This window comes from Mus caroli, unplaced genomic scaffold (genome assembly GCF_978045245.1).
Source record: "Mus caroli unplaced genomic scaffold, Mus_caroli_1 scaffold_10, whole genome shotgun sequence".
In the NCBI taxonomy this organism is placed as follows: Eukaryota; Metazoa; Chordata; class Mammalia; order Rodentia; family Muridae; genus Mus; species Mus caroli.
The window spans coordinates 14,692,778-14,711,984 of NW_028227265.1; the positions used below are offsets into that span (position 1 = coordinate 14,692,778).

At 45.0% G+C, this 19,207-nt stretch overlaps 1 protein-coding gene across 1 annotated transcript in view; it reads right to left on the reverse strand.

Moving 5' to 3' along the window:
- Wwox (WW domain containing oxidoreductase) overlaps nucleotides 1-19,207 on the reverse strand; it is a 922,964-nt gene that overhangs the window by 620,206 nt on the left and 283,551 nt on the right. The gene's annotated exons all lie outside the window — the stretch shown is intronic.

Consider the following 19,207-nt stretch of genomic DNA (forward strand, 5'->3'; position numbering starts at 1 on the left):
GAGCATTCTTCTCCACCAGACAATCTTCATACCCCTTGCCCCAAACTGATGGTTCCTTAATAAGTGTGCTCTCAGAACCACTGTGGGACACTGCTCTGCTCGGTCTGTAGGTCTGTATGATTTCCAACCATGTTGGAAGACATGTAAGACGTGGGACACTTACTGCTTTTCCTCTCTCGGGCATTTCTTTCTTTCTTTTTTTCTTTTTTTTTTTTTTTTTTGGTTTTTCAAGACAGGGTTTCTCTGTGTAGCCCTGGCTGTCCTGGAACTCACTCTGTAGACCAGGCTGGCCTCGAACTCAGAGATCCACCTGCCTCTGCCTCCCAAGTGCTGGGATTAAAAGTGGTGCATGTGCCACCACTACCCGGCTTCTTGGGCATTTCTTGAGGAATCGACATGACCATATAGCTGAAAAGGAGGGTTGCAATGTTTGTCTCTCAGAATGCATGGGGAACCCCTGGGAAGTAAGGCCTCCAAGCAAGGGAGGGGCATTCTTCCCTACAGACGAATTAAAAAGAACACACAGTTGGGTTCCAGTCCAAACCCTGTTCTCCTCTAACAGAGCTGCCAGACTTCAGCTTTCCCAGTCAGTCAATTCGGGGGCCTTGAAGGACTAGATGGAGACTAGATAAGATGTGGGCACATGGGAAACACTGGGCATATTACAGACATTTGTCACTACTGCTCCAAATCAGCCAGTCTTTGTGGTAAGGTGCTTTGTGTTTAAAAATGGGAAAGAGATTCCCTTGCTGGGCAACTGGTAGGTAAGGTGCATCCAGGCCTGTTATATCATTTCCTGTCCCAGGCATCCAGATATGGCTTATCCTACTTAAACCGATGTAAGTGACAAGCTACGCCTTTCCTTTTGCAAAGGTTTACAGGCGTGCTTGTCTAATCTAGTGACAAGAGAGGTGACAAGGAGCCAATACAAATGACCAGCCATGGATTTATCAATAATGAGAGCTTCTCAGCCTGTCTGGATGACTCTGGAAACTCATATGAAGTAAAAACAAACCAACAAACAACACTTTATGCCACATCTCACGGGGACGTCCCCTGCCTGTGTCGATATGAACATGTACCCCTTGCTTTGCAATGGTGGCTCTTGTCAACTGCCTGGCATTTCACGGGGCATCTTAAGAATAGCTTCAACTGTCTTTACCAAGGATGGACACCATCTATATATACACTGTGAAGACACCCCCAGCACGTTTCCTGGGCAACATTAACGCAGAGGTTCTCATCCCTCTGGCCTGTGCAGTCTGGGTTTTCTGTCTGGCAAAGCAAGAGCAAATGCATTACTGCAGCAGGGAGCAGCATTGACAAGGGGCAAGTGCCTTGGCATGACAGTCAGCCTTCGAGTCAGTGTGCAACCATGTCACAGTACCCGGAAAGAGATGGGGTCAAAGTCCCTCCAAGGTGGTAGGCAAAGGAAACTGTGGTAGCATCCTGGGTGGGGACAGGCATAGGTGGCCAAGAAAAACACTGGGGTTGGGGACAAGACCTGGGGAAGCAGCCACAGCTGGCCAGGATGCCATCAGTGTGGTCCTTCCAGTGCCCTCTGCCTCGTTTCTCAGAGCTAATCAAGGGGAACAGAACTAGTCCTGGGTGGCGGGGCGAGTTTACAACAACTGACAGTAACTATAACACACGCCAGTTTGTATTAAGATGTTATCACACCTTTCCCGGTTCTAATCACCAATTATGACTCTATTACTCCTTCTTGGCAGTTCATCTGCTCCTGCCTCCGCTAAGGGCGACTTAGAGACGGACCTCTGATCTCCCAGTTCCACTTCAGTGAGCGCTCAGCACGGCGGCTGTCATCTGCAGACACTGAAGAGGGGAGGCATTGCTTTGGCTCGGATAACTATACCTGACCTTACAACAATTTACTAAGGGAAATACCTGCCTAATAGTGGCTGTGAGCACCGTTTCCTTTATGCTTGCCACTGCGCCGCAAATTAGCGACAACAGGATAAATCTATGGCCGGCTCACTAGACACTTCATTAAATCACTGTTCTCCTGCCTTGTAGCACGCTAATAGAATCACAGCCCTCGTTAGCTACTGAATAAAAGATCAATCACGGACTTTGAAAGCTCTTGCTACCAGCTTCCAGAGGAAACAAGGAAGGGTGAGAGGGGGAGAGGAGAGAGCGAGAGGAGAGAGAGAGAGAGAGAGAGAGAGAGAGAGAGAGAGAGAGAGAGAGAGAGAGAGAGAGAGCGATATTTAGGATCATCGCTGAGATTCTGAATGGCCCTCACTGCAAGCTGCTTCAATTACCTTTTCCACAACTGACTCCAAGCCCAATACTCAGAGGAACTTGTTAAGCCTGCTTCCAAGAGCAGAGCTCTAATATATGACTGCGAGACCCTGGTCAAAAGTTCATAATGTGCATATGTAAAAAGGTACTAAATTGCCTGAGGGCTAAAACCAGAGGAGTTTAATTGTAGCAAAATGCTGCAAATGGCCTGCAGAGGGTCCTTCTGTGGGGATGCTGCTGGCTCCGGGCTGATTGAAGTATGGAACATAAAAGCCTTACAACAATATTTCCTTACATGCCGGGGAGGCTGCCAGCAGTTGGTACTGCATGAATGTTACGGTGCAAGAAAAACATTTTCCACCCCTAAAATAAATAGAGTATTAAAAACTGCCCCGACCCATAATTCCAAAGCTTGATGGAAGGAAGGGAAAAAAAAAAGGAGGGCCCCTGCGATAATAAATAAGGTATAATTCACAGGGCATGTCCCATCCACTCCCAGGGTGTATTTACATGGGGCACATGCAATGAATTCAGGAAAGGGTTTTTGGTATGGGGATGGCTAAGATTTCTGAAAACAGTACTGGGTTGAAATAACAGCGGCTCCTGGCTGCCTTGCCCATCTCTAGGTTATACAGACCTGTGTGGGGAGCCTTGTGATGGGACCTGCTTGCTTTGTCTGTATTTCTTCTTGCATTAAATGAGCCCTGGAGTGCCCGCCGAGCCTACTGCTGGCTTCTCTGAATTTGTTTCTTGTTTGTATGTAGTGCTCTCTAACTTTCTTTCTCATCTTGCTCTTTCAGACATTATTAACCACCTTTTCATTTGGGTAAATGGAAGGGCAGAGGCTGTTGACAGGGAATGCTGGGAAAACCCCAGGCAGGCACAGAGCACTGGAGGAGATAGAATGAATTCAGCACGCAAACTAAGAGTTAGAATTCTAAGGTCGAAGTATTCCAGAGTTATGAAAGTTAGCATTTTAGCATTCGTACAGAGTGAAGGGTGTCGTTTTACGTGGGCTTCGGGAAATAAATCAAACTTGGGATTCTTTAGCATCAGGATAGCACCAAGCTTCCAGCAATGACTTGATAGGCTAATCGCCACCAACACAGGTGGACAGCCACTAATCGGAAATAAACATGGAGAACAGAGTGGACAGCAGCTGTGACGTGGAGTCAGTCAGGAAGCGAGATGGCCAACACTCATGCCTCCCTTGCTGTCTGAAGGCCCTGCTTCTCAAACCTTGCCCTCCAAGGAAAGCACTTCCAAATCTTCTCTTGAGAACTACCCAGTATTTGCCCTCATAACACCACAATTGAAAGCTTCTATTTACAGGGTCTCCAGAATGGCTCAAGGTCCACCCTATCTTGCTACAGTATCAGAGTGGTCCAGAATATTCTATTGTGCCACACGTTTAATACATGGTTATATCTAATGTACATTTAAATTTGTAAAAGAAAAGACGAAGCAGGTGACAAGTCACATCTGTCATAGGCCACACCTGCTTTCTCCCTATAAAATGGTGGGTAAGCAGGAAAGTCAGGCTTGTGCTGATTTCTGTTGAGTTCTCTGTCCGGGGAAGAGATGGAGTGGTCAGAAACGGCCTGATGATTGCATCCCAGAAGGCAAGATGGGGCTCATTCCTGCCACACAGCTCCTTCCTTATTCCTGGCCACAGAGGATCCCAAATGCCAGAGGCACAAGTCCCTCCCTCTTCAGCCGGAACGTCACACTGCTGCGAGTCCAGCTACCATGGTGCACACAGAGCCTGCAGTCAGAGATGGACTGGTGGGAGCCCAGGCCTACACGAGGAGGCTGTGCCAAGGCAGACATTGAGGAACGGCATCAGGACCCAGATACTTCAATCTGATTATCTGCTCCATCATCTAGCATCCATCCCTGGAATGAAGGCAGGCCCTTGGAAGCCCTGATTCCCTGACTTGTAAACTGGGTATAGTAATTCAGAACCTTACGTTGGTGGAAAGTAAACAGAATGGCTTATTTAGAAACAATTCTTGGTCCGTGGTCTGCCAACTCAACAAAGGCTTCTTCTCTATATTTTATTACCTATATGCCAATGAGAAATGATGCTAAGAACACTTACTGAGAACAGTCCAGACTAAGCAATTCCAAAGCATTCAATGCAGTTTTAAGGGAAAACACTTAGACACTATGAAACAGCACATTCCAGGAATGCCCAAGTTACCCAACACTGGAGGCCAATCTGGGCATGGAGACGGATGGGATGGATATAATGTGATCACGCACATTAATATTCATGGTCACAGGCTGGTGGTGACCCAGACCAGCATAAGCATGAAGATGCCTTGTAATTCTTTGCATTCACCCTTAGCCAACTCTTTCGAAACAACAGGAGATCCCAAGCTCTAACACCAGAATTCACAGGGCATTATTTTCTTCCCTGGGTTATGGGCTGTGGTGTGTATTTACAATTCTGCTGTGCTGCAAATACTCTATCCTCATCCCCACCTGCTGTATGAAAATTTCTTTAAAAGAACTCATTAAAAAAATAATAATGACTGTGTCAAGTGACACCAGAGAACAAAGTCACACAGGTAAGGCATTTGTGGGGGGCAGTGATAGACTGGATTTTTAATTCTTGCTGAAAATGCTGCTCTTTCATATCACGAATAAAAGGCTGAGCTGAAATGATGATGATGAGGATAATAATAATAATAAATTGTCCTGGATTTAAGACCATCAGCAAAATACCCCAATGTCCAGTGACTGAGCTGCATGGCAGACTTGCCTTAAGGGATACTAAGAGAAACAGCCTGTGGTGGGGTTACCTTCCCAACAAGCACGCAGTCTGGCTTTATGAATACCCTCCCCTCTGCATCACTGAGTGTCTAGCTCTTGGCACATCCCACAAGGATGAAGTCCTACACACTGGCTGACCTTGAGCAGCTGAAGACGGGTATCACACTTGATTAAAGGCGAGGCGGTCTCGGTACTGAGTGGCTGCTTTCCTATAGGAAAATTATTCTTGAATTTCAGCAAAAGACATAATGAGACATTTTTCTATCTTACATTTTTCCTTTGCTCTCTCTTACTTCCTTAATTATATATGACAATAAAAATATGTCCACAGGGCAAGCATATTTTATATGACTTAATATTTACCTGGGAAACTCTAAGCTCTACCATTCTCCTCAAAGTGTGGCACAAACACGAACAGCTTTAGTATTGGGCCCTGATAGTGTTGGAGATTTCTGCACTAGATTGATACAAAAACAAACAAAAGAAGTAAATAATATGCAAATCTAAAAAAATTATAAATAAAACAATAAATACCCTTTGCTGGGAGTCTGGAGAGACAGCTCAGTGGTTAGGAGCATTGGCTGCTCTTCCAGAGGACCTACGTTCTCATCCCAGCATCCCACATGGTGGATTCCAGTTGTTCATAGTCTTCAGTTACAGGGGATGTGATGACCTCTTTTGACCTCTGCGGACACCAGGCATGCACACAGTGCACATACGTGCATTGAGAGAGAACACTACACTAGCTATGTAAAATATTTTTTAATCCATACTGGAACTAGGAGGGTGAAAGCACTGCTAACCGCAAACACTCAGGGCAGCTAAGGAAATGCTCAATGATACGGAGCTGAAGTTTGGTTAAGGCATTGACCACACAGGTAAAAATTAGGGTGGGGAACAAACGTGGCCCTGCGAAGCTTCAGAACTGGCTAGAAAGGACCTTGGGCTGGGAGGTTTTCAGATAAAAAACTAACCATTCACGAATCTAGTAGGTACAACTTCTTGGGATCTCAAAATCAAACCATGCCGTTCCTTGTTTTCTAACTGTAAGGTCTAGTGGGTCATTAGGATGAATTGAAATGCAAATAGGTAGATGGTGTTATTCTTAAAGGTCTAAGCTAGAAGGCAAGTTCCTAGAACATTCATTGGCAAATGTAACAGTCCTCATCATTGGCACACACACACACACACACACACACACACACACACACAGGGGTAGGGGGGCAGGAGGGCAGAAGGGAGGGAAGGAGAGGGAGAGAGGCCAAATAGATACAACTAAACCATATATATGCCTTTAAGACTCTATGAGACTCTGTTCAGAGGTAAAGAAAACACAGAACAGAAGCAGGAACAGGTGAAGTGACAGAAACCATCTGTAGCCACAGTGTATGGCAAGGAGGATGAAGGTAGATAGACAGAATAAACCAGTAAAAGGTAGAAGTATGGACCAGTGTGTGTGTGCACATGTGTGTGCGTATTTCTATTCCCCAGACCCAATAAGAATACACTAATGTTTTCATCACCTACTCCTCCCTGAATTCAACTTCTCCAAGCTAATCCCACCCTCAAATTACACACAGATGAAACCTGGTTCCACCTATGGGAATCCATAGTATGGGTGTGAGTTTATACATATGTATTCTTTTTTTTTTTTTTTTTTTTTTTGGTTTTTCGAGACAGGGTTTCTCTGTATAGCCCTGGCTGTCCTGGAGCTCACTTTGTAGACCAGGCTGGCCTCGAACTCAGAAATCCGCCTGCCTCTGCCTCCTGAGTGCTGGGATTAAAGGTGTGTGCCACCATGCCTGGCTCCATATGTATTCTTATGCATGTGCTCAATTTTAAATATATACACTCATATTTTAATGTCAGATTGTCTTCACAGCATGAATGCTAAAATTTATTGTTTTTAGTTCGAATGACCACTGAGCTTTAAATGGGGGAGGGGAGAGTAAATGGAAGACTGTTCTGTTTGAATATGAAACGAACACTGAGAAGTAGGAGGGAAGAGGGAAGAATGAGAACCAGAATGCAGCCCTCAGGTCACAGCTGGTAAGGACATGTCACACACCTTTATCTCCTGAGACTTTGTTTGTTTGTTTGTTTGTTTGTTTGTTTGTTTTTTTTCTCCTAGAAACAAGGAGAGGAGAACCCCAACATGGAAAACCACTTGTGCTGCTGGGGTCCCCATAAATGCTAACAAAGCAGGTACTTCACAAAAGTGCCTGTTAGACTCTCATGGTTTTGTACTTGGGAATAAAACATTACACATGGGGAATTAAAGACAACAATGATACTAAGTCAAGAAAAGATGCAGCTAGAGGACAGATCAGCAGGTACGCATGGGTACTGCTCTCCCACAGTACTAGAGTTGAGATCCTAGCCCCACATCTGGCGGCTTACAACCCACCTCTAATTTCAGCCCCAAGAAGGCCCAAAGCTCTCTCTTCTGGTCTCTGTGGGCAGCCACATACACATGCACACAAATACATACAAACACATACGCATGCATAAGGCAACACAAAAAAAAACCCATAAAATAAATAAATAAATAAAAATAGAGGAAGAAAAGATTCTGAACCTCTGACTGCTAGCTTTGGTGGAATTCACCTTTGTGTGAATATGACACATCTCACAGTGACACTTGCTAATGCTCTTTACTCAAAGGCTGGTGAGAAGACGTTCCTCTGAGAGAATAAAACAACTAACTGAGCCAACAGGAAACTTTTTCTGTGCTGTATCTGCTGAGGAGCTTTAGTGGAAGATCCCATCCTGAGAGCCATAACAGGAGATCTAAGAAAAGGTGTGGAAATGCCTGTTACTGATGACAGTGACCCAAGGAAACAAAGGGTCCAGGTGAGCACATGAAAAGTGCATATATGCACACACATGCACTCAGAGGGAATGCTACAAGTCAGCCAGAACATACTTCGAGTCCCTTGTATACAGTGGAGATTAATATTGTAGGATGGGTACACACTGTGTGATGTTTCAACATCCAATAAACCATCCTTCCGGTAGTATCACCTACCGCAGTGCCTGCAGAAATGTTGCCAGACCATGAGGAACACGCATCTTTTTTTCTCCAAACAAGGCAAGCTAATCTTCCCAGGGGCGATCTGTCAATGCCAGGAGTGCTAATCTGATAGCTCCGTCATCAGATGGCATCGAGAATTTCATTACATATTCTAAGTCACGCTAACGTGATTTGCTAATGCTGGAATTCACTAAAAGGCCACGGCTATTTAAATAACAAACGGCCACAATAATGGTATACATATTAAAAAAATGACATGTGTTGTCTTCCACAAATCCTCTTCCTGGGGTCTTACATCATTAGCTAATAGTCATCAACACAAAGATCTATCAAGACGTTTTAGAGAGGGTACAGAGTCACATGTGAAGTCATTATTTGTAGAAATTAACAATATACCTATCCAATGGAAGAATATACATTAAATTACATTAGAATAATGTCGTGTGCTAGATCCATCAGACATTCTTCAGGTTAGAGAAATTTAATTCTACTGCATAAAAAACAGAAGACAGAAAAATATTTAGTTAAGCAATAAATTACACATAAGGATCGGCTAGCTTCCTTCCTGGTTAATTTACAGTCCACACAGGCACATGTACAGATCAACACATACATTCAGAAACGAGCATATCCCACATGTGTGCCTGCCCACCCAGTGCTCGTGGTCATACTATGCTACAAAATCTTGTTCCATCTACAGTTACTCCTGAGTGTCATGGGTGTTGGTTCTCCCACTTCTGTGCCTTCAATGCACAATGCCTCTTACATTTGTGCAGACTGTGGAGTAGTCTTGGGCAAAGCTATGGTGGCCATTCCAGCTCCTCTGATAGTATTGGAGACTATCTTTTGAGTGGTGGTAGACACCAGTCATCCCAGCACATGGGTGACTCAGGCAGGAGATTCTTAAGTTGGAGGCCAGCTACAAGGTGAGGCTATACCTCTAACATCAAGAAAATAAAGAGGATATTATCTTCAAAGAATCAAAAGTCAGAAATGCCTTAACTCCTGGCACATAGCAGGTGCTCAATAAAAGGTGGCTAACTTAAAAATTCAGCCACCCACACTGTCCCCTCTGCTATAAAATCTCTGCCCTCAAAGTCATCATCCTGACTCTGTCCTCGCTGTCACCACCCCCACTGTCCTCAACACCAACAAGAGCGAAGACCCCAAATCCTTCACAAAGCCTTTGGTGGTATCTGTTACCTATGCCTCTGTGATGGCCGGTGCTCTTAATTTAGAATCACCTAGAAGACAAACCTATGGGTGCAATTCCAAAGGATCAAAGTGACCATCATTTACATGTTGGCACCTGATTGTTATCCCAGGGCTGGGGAAGTGGAGACAGGAGGATCCCTGGGACTCGCTGCCCAATTGATGTCTCAAAAGGTTGACAGCCTATCTGAGCATAAGCTTCCAGGTCTCCACACACACACACATGTGTATGGACAGCACACACACTTGTACCTCCATATAGGCAGGCACACACACACACACACACACACACACACACACACACACAGAGAGAGAGAGAGAGAGAGAGAGAGAGAGAGAGAGAGAGAAAGAGAGAATAAAAATAGAACAAAATAAAGTATATAAGTACATCAGCTGCTAGTTTAGGCCAGCTTGGCCTATATAGAAAAGCCAGCCCAGGCTTAACTTTTTTAACCTGTCTCAAACAAACACAGAACACCAACCAAATGCTGGTATTATGAGTCATTAATAAAATACGCTTTTAAAAGCTTTCTAAATTTCTGAAGACAGAAATGGTTTTCTTAGAATCTCTAGTTTATAGAGCTCACTCTATCATTATACGATCTCTTTTGCTTAATGTGGCCAACACAAATGAAGATTCCAAAAGAACACATCATGATAAAGTGACTTGTGGTCTATATGGAGAGATCCTTGGCCAGGGCTGGTGGTACACACCTTTCATCACCAGCACTCAGGAGGCAGAGGTAGGTGAGTCTCTGTCAGTTTGGAGGCCAGCCTGCTTTACACTGCCCCCAAAACACGAAGTTAAACACACTAAAGACTGACTCGCAAATGGGCAGAGAGATAAGCACTCCCCAAAGCAAATCCTGTTGAAAGGTCATAATCAAATGGAAGGGGTGTGGTTGGTCCTCCGAGACATCCCTTGCAATTAGGGATGAAAGGGCACTCTGCCCCCCCCCCCCCCAGAGCTTCAACTCCTTCCTGAAATACACAGCATCCTTGACAACTGTTGTCTGTGATCTGGACCATCAGGAAAAGCCACTGTGGTGGCACAATTTGGAGCAAATGAACAGTTCAAGTTGTGCCAGGTGGCCCAGGTTTGAGCCTCGCCTTCACCTCCGACAACCTCCAGGTGCCCAATGTCTTCTCTGTTTCACAGCACACAGAAAGGCCTCCTGGGATCCAATTAGAACCTGGGGCCTCCTTCAGGTTCAAGGTCCATGCACAGCCCTTTCTGCTCCATCTGACTCCCATCTTAACCAAATGGAGACAAGCACACTCCACCCCCTCCCATCTACCTTGGAGACCTGGGACGCAGTCAGATGCTGGAAAGATGCTTGGTACAGTCAGTCCTAGTAAAGGCAAGGTGTTGGTATTGTCTCCCAGAACTACTTAATCAGCCGCAACTCTCAGGGGGACCCTCTGCTACAATGAATTAACAATTCAATTACATGTGGGAAACCTGCAGTGGTCAGGTGGAGCTGGAAAACGTGAGCTCAGTTTCTGATGGGTTTTGTTTGTTTGTTTTGGCTTTGGATCTAAAAAGGCCTCCATCACCCTGGGGCCAAAGATGAACCCAAGGGAACCTCTTCCTGCCCTGGTAAAGGGAGGGAAGATGAGACACGCCCAGGTAACAGGCACCAGTGACTCCGAATCAGGGAGCCCAGGAGAATGGGTGTATCCTTTTCAAGCAGAAGAATCCTGCCAGCTTCTTCCTGGGCCTTGGAACAAAAGGAGAGAAAGGAAGAAAGCTTACTGGAGAACATAATCCTCCCGAAGGAAGGATGCTGTAGTTGTTTTCTTTTGAACATCTTCGCAAACCCTTATAGGAAATCTGCTCGGGTTAACGGTGAGATCTCAAACACGCTAATTTCATTAGCTCTGTCTTTTATAGCTGCCAAGAATCAACATGGGGGATCAGTGATACAAGGCCCACACAGGAGCCAAGTGTCGATACTCAACTCAGGAGAGGAAAAACAGACTTACCATGTTCACCTGCCTAAGAATATTAAAATATCAAAAGGGTTTTCGAGTTCCCCGGTATTTATGGCTTTTTTTTTTCTTTCCCTTTAAAGAGTGAGAATACTATGAAAACATTATGCTGGGCTCAGCAGTTGATGGACGGTATTTTTTTTGGAACTAGCAAATATGCTTTTTATAACTTTTCTCCAAAACGAGGAACTTTGTAGCTCAAGTTACTTGGACACTGACGCTGTTTTTTCTCCGCCCCCCCCCCCCTTTTCTGATCAGTCAGACGAGTTTTCTCTCTGTTCTTCAAATAAATAAGATCCCCCAGCTGAACAAACACCATATATTCTCGGGGATAGCGCTGACTTCTCAAAGACCACTTCACTTTCTCTCTCTCTCTTTCTCAAAATGTAAATGATTCAATAGACTTAAAGAGACCACATCACAGGAAACGCAAGAAGCCAATGTTGGTCATGGGATTAACCCTCTGGCTGGTGCACGAGGGAGGAGAAAGCCTCCACTCAACAGAAATAAATGACTTGATATTTCTTGAGAATTCTGAAGATGACTGGATAAGATATTTTGTTAGGCAAAGCAATGGGTAGGTATAGGCAATGGAGAAGAAAAAAAGAAACCTTTCACATTTAAAATCAACTTACTTTTTCTGAAAAAAAGTAAAGAGCAATACAAAATAAATGAAGTTTTTCTTCTTTACTTAGTTCTTTGTTCAAATAGTACAGCAGCCCTGAGCAGTAACAACTGATCTTAGAGAGGGTACCGGGCCTTGGGAAGCAGAATCATACTCCTTACGGGCTTGAGAGTGATTGACAAGATCTATCTAGTTTTACTAAAAGAAATTAAGTTTCTGTGCAATTTTTAAATCCCTATCCGACGTCAGCAACGTGAGTTTCTTTGGGAAGAGAAAGCTGGCTGCCAGTTAAACCTCTACTAAAGCAACGCATGACGGTCCACATTTTTGCACTTGGGATGCAATTTGGGATAGACACCCGATGTCTGCATCCTTCTACCTTCTTTGTAAAACTTCTTATTAAGGGGCTCTGTCTTATCTCCCACCACAAAGCAGAAATGCATAAACCATACATAGGAAAGGAAGTGGGTGCCTCAGACCCTCTCTTGGTCCTGGAAGTGGTACAGGCAGAGGACAGGAAGGGTGTGATCAGCGGGAGTGGGAGGCGTGACAGAGGCATTGGCAACAAGTGCCATGGCTTCAGACAAGGAGCTCTGGGTCAGGGCCTGTGAGGGCCCTGACCATGGGAGTACAGTAACAGGGACGAGAGAGAGAGAGAGAGAGAGAGAGAGAGAGAGAGAGAGAGAGAGAGAGAGAGAGAGAGAGAGAGAGAGAGAAAGAATCAAACCACTTAACGAAACTCACACAGTAGTGGGTGGGCTGCAAGATATTTCCCCGATGCGCACTCCCCTTCCATCCAACCCCAGCACTCGAATCCCTGGACTCATATCTAACAAACAATATAGAAGGTGTCAGACCGTAGTTGGTCTGCAGGGGGTGTGTTTCTGCCTGGCTAAGGGACAATGGAGCCCTGTGTAGTCCTCACGATTTATACCACTGTCTTTCCCTGCCCCCCTGCACAATGTGTCTAAAGAGTTCTGTGTTCCATACCCGACTCACTGTTCAGTTCATTGAGATACTATCAGCTTGTCTTTAAGGTTGGACGCTATGTAAGTGGCGAAGACTCTAAACTTCCACTACAGAGACCAGAGATGAAGTGGTAAACCCTTAGCCGGCTCCTATAGAACATACCTTTCTTACTGCAAGAGAACAGAGTAGTTCTGAAAACAAATTGGAACTCGGGTTTGAGTCTTCTCTATTGGTGTTAGAAAAACATCACCTTACACCTCACGGGCAGGGGTGAAGGGGGAGGGAAATCAATGTATCCAGCAAGTTATACAGAGATTGGTGCTTGTGGAAGAACATTCCGGAAAATCATGGGACAACGCAAGCTCTGCGCATTTGTTTAATCGTGCTGGCCTCCAGCATCTAAACTGCATTGAGGCCAAAAATTACTGGAAAGAAGTATGAAATTGGAGAAAAGGAAGCTGAGGGGGAGGATCAAAGGCAGCCAGGGCTTTGAGTAGAGAATCGAGGGGAGGGCAAGGACGAGGGGCGGAGGGGCGGCGCTACCCAACTGCCAGTGGGTCTGTGGGAGAAAAGACGAGGGAGATAAAGCTGGTGGCTTTCAAATCTTGGTTAAATGTTCATTAAGTGATTTGTCACACACATTAAGGGCAGACGGTTGCTTTTCTCCCCTCGGATGTTCATTCAGGAACAAAGACTTGAAACGCCAGTCAGCCTGTAGAACTCGGGAGTATGCTCACACAAAGTAACCTCCATTAAATAGACAGAGAGAATTTCTCCTTAAAGTTGAGGTGTGTTGTCAGTAGGGACCAAGCAATTGGCCCCCAAAAGGTTGAAACTGACCTAAGGCCCTTAACTCCAGCATGATGGGAGATCAGGCGGCTGCAATGTCATCCTTAGCAACACAGGCTACTCGAAGTCTGCCAGGACTACCCAAGACCTTGTCTCAAAAACTAAGTATGTGAGTTGTACACCTTTAATTCTAGCACTAAGGGGGCAGAGGCAGGCCGATTTGGGTGAAGTTCAAGGCCAGCTTGGTCCACAAGAGGAGCTCCAGACTCCAGGTTGGTTGGTTGGTTTGAAAGTTTGTCTCAAAAAAAAAAAAACCCATAATAAATAGGCATAAAAACATTTTTGGCAGTGGGTAAGTTCATAAAAAATATATTTGACAGTGAAACATTAAAACCCAACGTGAGGCTCTGCCACCTACACTCCGAGTGGCTGCTTTAACTTTGGGTCTAGTTCATTGTGATGTTTGTTTGTTTTGATAACAAAGTATACAATAATTTTTTTTTTTTTAAAGAGAGAGAGAAAGGAAAGAAAAAGGCTCATCCAAACACAAAGAGTAGGGCGTGGGTATGGCCGGTATAGGCCGGTATAGGCCGGTTGGCAGAGCGCTTGTCTAGTGTGACTCCAGCCCTAGGTTTCATGCTCCGCACTGTGTGGCTCTGGCATGGTGATGCTCGCAGGCAGTCACTGTAGTTGGGAGCTGGATGCAGGAGGATTACAAGTTCAAGGTCATCCTCAATGATATAGCAAGTTCAAGGCCAGCATGGACTACATGAGATACTGTCTCAAACAAGTAAATTGCACACATGTAGACGTACATCCACATACACCCGCGTGCGCGGGCAAATGATGGCCAGAGTGGTCACATGCTCAGTTAGGATAAACGCTGGAGATGTGCTGTGCTGCACGGCGAGGGAACAGTGATGAAGACACGCTGAAGCACCAAGCTTCTGGCCAGCAGAGTGGAGTCCTCAGTTTGAATGCAGACATGGCATCATGGATCCATGGATCCATGGTATCCAAGGAACTACGCTGAAAATGCGCCAAACAGATGGGCAAAATAATCAGCCATTAAATAAGATAATATACCTTCCCTTGGAAGGTTTTTCACCCCTTTCACAGTCTCTTAGAATGAACAGCCATTTTGGTTAGAAGCCGGCCTGTTTCTCTGAATTGCTCAACAGAGTGCAACTTTTCATTTTCGTCTTTTTGAATCTCTGTTTCGGCATGCTTTCCCCAACACTTTGGGCTTCAGTCATTCTCTAAAGCACCTGCTTCTCTGCTATGTGGCTGCCTGCCGTTTGGATGACCCCACCTCCACACCATTCTTTTCCTTAGCAGCTTCCTTGCCCTGGGAGTTTTTCTTTTAAATGCCAGGAAAATTCTCCTCAGGCTTCCATTTGAGTCTACTCTGACCCCAGTTTTCCCCAGATCATCTAGTAACCATTAAGGGAACCCCTGCAAATTCCAGTAACATGGCCATCTATCACATACATGGAACTGGAAATGAGTGAGAATAGATTTTAAGTTCTTAACATGAATACACACATACACACACACATATATATACATACTCACACATACACATATATACATGTACACACAGATACATGTATCTGTATATATACCAACATAGACATATAACACACATACACAAACACATATGGACAAACATGCACACACATACACATACATAAACAAACATGGATATATGTACATGTATACACATATACATACACAAAACAAACATATACATATGTATAACATACACACACACACACACACACACATCATATGTGTTCATGCACAATAACCAAGGGAGGCAGAAAATATGTTCATCAGGGCAAACCATTCACCGTATGTGTTTATACCAAAGAGGGCCGGGGGTTGTATTTATCAATCACACACCCACAAAAATGAGTTGAAGCTGTGATGTATGGGGAAAAGTCACAGCAACTGCCCATCAAGTGTTGTGGCTTGGCTGTGAGGTGTCTCAACAGTCCATCCCTGGCTAGTGGCACTGGATGATAGGTTTTGGAGCCCTGGGGAGGGGATTACAGCCCACCCCTACTTCCACTCAAGTTCTGTTTCCACCAAAGAAGAAACAGCTGCCCCACGCTTACTCTGCCATGGACAGAGTTTGCCACCATGCCATCTAGGTTAGTCACAGTGATGCGGACCGAAGATAACACAGCGAGTTTCCATATGCAGCTGACGTGAAACCTTCACAAGGCCAGATTCTCACAACAGGGCAGTGATGGTTATCAAGTATCTATAAATGCTTGCTTCCCTTCATTTCCTCAATGCAGCCCATGAGTCCATAAGGTGGGCACAAGACCTGGTATTTCACGAGAATCTTTTCTTTTCTTTTTTTTTTTTTAATTGGGTATTTATTTCATTTACATTTCCAGTGCTATCCCAAAAGTCCCCCACACACTCCCCCACCCACTCCCACTTCTTGGCCCTGTCATTCCCCTGTACTGAGGCATATAAAGTTTGCACGACAAATGGGCCTCTCTTTCCACTGATGGCCGACTAGGCCATTTTCTGATTCATATGCAGCTAGAGACACAAGCTCCAGGGGAGTACTGATTAGTTCATATTGTTGTTCCACCTATAGGGTTGCAGATCCCTTTAGCTCCTTGGGTACTTTCTCTAGCTCCTCCATTGGGAGCCCAGCTGACTGATTTCACGAGAATCTTAATGAAGGTAGGAAACTTGCTCATGAGTTAGGACAGAGGGGAGCTGGTATTTCTAGAGCCGTCTAACTCTAGAACATCCCCTAACTGTTCTACAGCTCTCCAGATCTCAAAATAAATAATCTTCCTTCCAATCATGCTTTTCTGAGGGAATCCATTGTTGTGGCTTGGAGCCAAGTGCCTGGGGGCTTTTGGCTCTGACCCTAGCTACCCTGGATATGCTGAGGCTGTGAGACCTGGCCTCACCATTTCTTACACACTCTGAACTGCAATCCTTCCCCACCTCAGAGAGACTAGAGGCAAAGAGCCCACTACTGACCCTCCTGTATAAGCACACAGCATTTTTTCCTTTACAATGATGTGAGGGCAACACTGCCATGTTTGAATATCAAATGAAAGCATATAGGGACTCTCTTTTGAGGTTACAGCTGTGGAAAGGCTGGGAACTAGAACTGTTTGGACCCTGACCCTTTAGTCAACGTGGAGCCTGTGCTTTTGAGGGGCTCCGGGTACTTCCTACCTTTTTTTTTAATGACATCGTGTGACAAAACCCTTGTTCTAATCTGAGAGACCTCGAATGCTTCCGGGGAGAACAGAGTGGATAAGAGCAGAAAAGATGGAATATTCCAGAATGAAAAATTTATTAGGAAAGAATGCATGGCTGGGCTGACTAGAGCTGGGACATGGTCATGTGGAACCAAGAACCCAGGTACCCTCTGATTAATTCTCATATGTTCTCGTGGCTGCACTGTGGGTAGACAGTCTATGCCACTGGATGGCTGATTCTTCTATTTTACAAAAAGTCACTTTTGTGTTTTGTTAGCCTCCCATCCATCCGCCAGGAACAGGGACTATCGACTTAATTTCGGAGAGTGGGAGCAGGGAAAGATGACTCACAGACCAGGTCAGAGTCAGAATCCTCTTCTTATGGAGGAAAGAATGATACCACCCCACTTTGCTTTCAGAATGAGTTCAGGATACAATGATCACCACTCCTGCAGCCACTTCAGAAGCATGAAGTGAAAGCCAAGACAGCCTTGAAAGGCACTTCCCACTTGAGAGACCAAGCATACCTCTGGATGCCTCAGGGTTACAGAATCTATGAAAAAAATTAAATTAGACCCCCTAGATCTTATTCCAACCATCTTTTCATGTGAATTAAGAGCTCACAGCTCATCATAGTCACTGCACGGATACAGACATTTGACCCAAGGCAGGTTGAATTATTACAAAATGACTGAAGAGAAGCAGGGGAACGAAGCTTTAAAACAACTGCCTAAAGATTCCAAGTTCTTGGCTCTTTTGAAACCCGCCACATGCATGGGCTTGGGACTAAGCAAATACCACACACTTTAAAGCTCTGGAAAGCTGACTAATGAGCCCTAGGCTAATAATGATCACCTTCAGGTAAGAAGGCTGTAGGGAGGTAGCCCTCTGTAAGAGGAGAGCTGAGCCACTGGAGAAGCCATGGTGAGAAAGCTCATGTGTGGCCCGGCCACAGAGGTCCCCAAAGTCTACTTTCCTGCCATACCTTGGCTTGGGGGAACACAGAAATCAGCGAATTCCACCCATGCTTGGAAGGCTCAAAATGCTGTGATCAACAAGGAATATGGGTTTCCACGTTGCAGGGTGTGTTTTCTTTTCTCAACTGAAAAAAAAAAAAAAGAAAGAAAGAAGAAGCGAAGAAGGAAAGAAGGGAAGAAAGGAAGAAAGGAGGGAGGGAGGGAGGGAATGAGGGGGAAAAGAAAGAAAGAAAGAAAGAAAGAAAGAAAGAAAGAAAGAAAGAAAGAGAAAGAGAGTAAAACTGGAAAGTCCCTGTTAGTCCTTTCTCTCCTTGTATGGGACACGCCAATATACCAATAAGGATTCAGACGTGAGGTGGGTCCTTGAATACACCTCCAGAGTAGCCAGCTACAGGCCTTTGAGGGATGTATTTTGTTAAAAATAGTAATTTAAAGAACAAATCAACATTTATTAGGCCCTTCATTATGCTTTAAAGTTGTACGACTATAAATCACCAGGCTGCGGGTTATCCAAGGGCAGAGTTACCCAGCTTGGCACTGCGTAAGGTTAGGAGAACGCTATGTTGTGCTTTCTCTGCTTGTAATTTATAGCTCTGCAACGGGACCCAGCGTTGCAGGCCCATCCATTAGCCGGGTAGCCACACATCTGTTACGGCTCCTTACAATGGCAGCCTTTTCATGGCTACAGGAAGAGAAACCCAATCCTTTCAGAAGATCTACAAACTCAAGCCATTTAAAAAAAAAATGTGAACTGATAGGAAAACACAGTTCCCTAAAACATCTGCTAAGCTCTTGTTACCCCAACACATGATATTCTTTCCGACAGTTACCTGCCAACACAAATATTTGGTTGCTCCAAACACCCTTCAAGGCACGTGACTGTGCTCAACTTGAAATTTACATGCGGAGCCATAGAGGGCTGGCTTGGCCCCGAGACCTCTGGCAAGGAGGTTGTTTACCAGAGTTCAAAACTAATGTGGAAAAAAAAAAAAGAGGGGAGAGGGTCAAGAAGGTGCTGTCAATGTTTTAAAGAGGAAACATAGCGACACAATCAGACACACGTGGCGGGGGCGCTACGGTGTGTCTGACTAAGGAAATGGAGCCGGAAGGAGTCGGCGAAAGGCTCTGGAGGCAAGGATGGCATTTTCTTGAACAGGCTAGGTAGGTTTTTCCTGGCGCAGATGCAATTCATTCTGACCCCGCAGAAGTGTTGTGAGGGAAAAATAAAACAGGCAGATACCTGAGGTGTCTCGACGTCAGGTACAAGTTGCCAAGGTGCCCCTTAGCTGAGAGCTTCGAAGCTCTCAAACAAGACAGCACACACCAC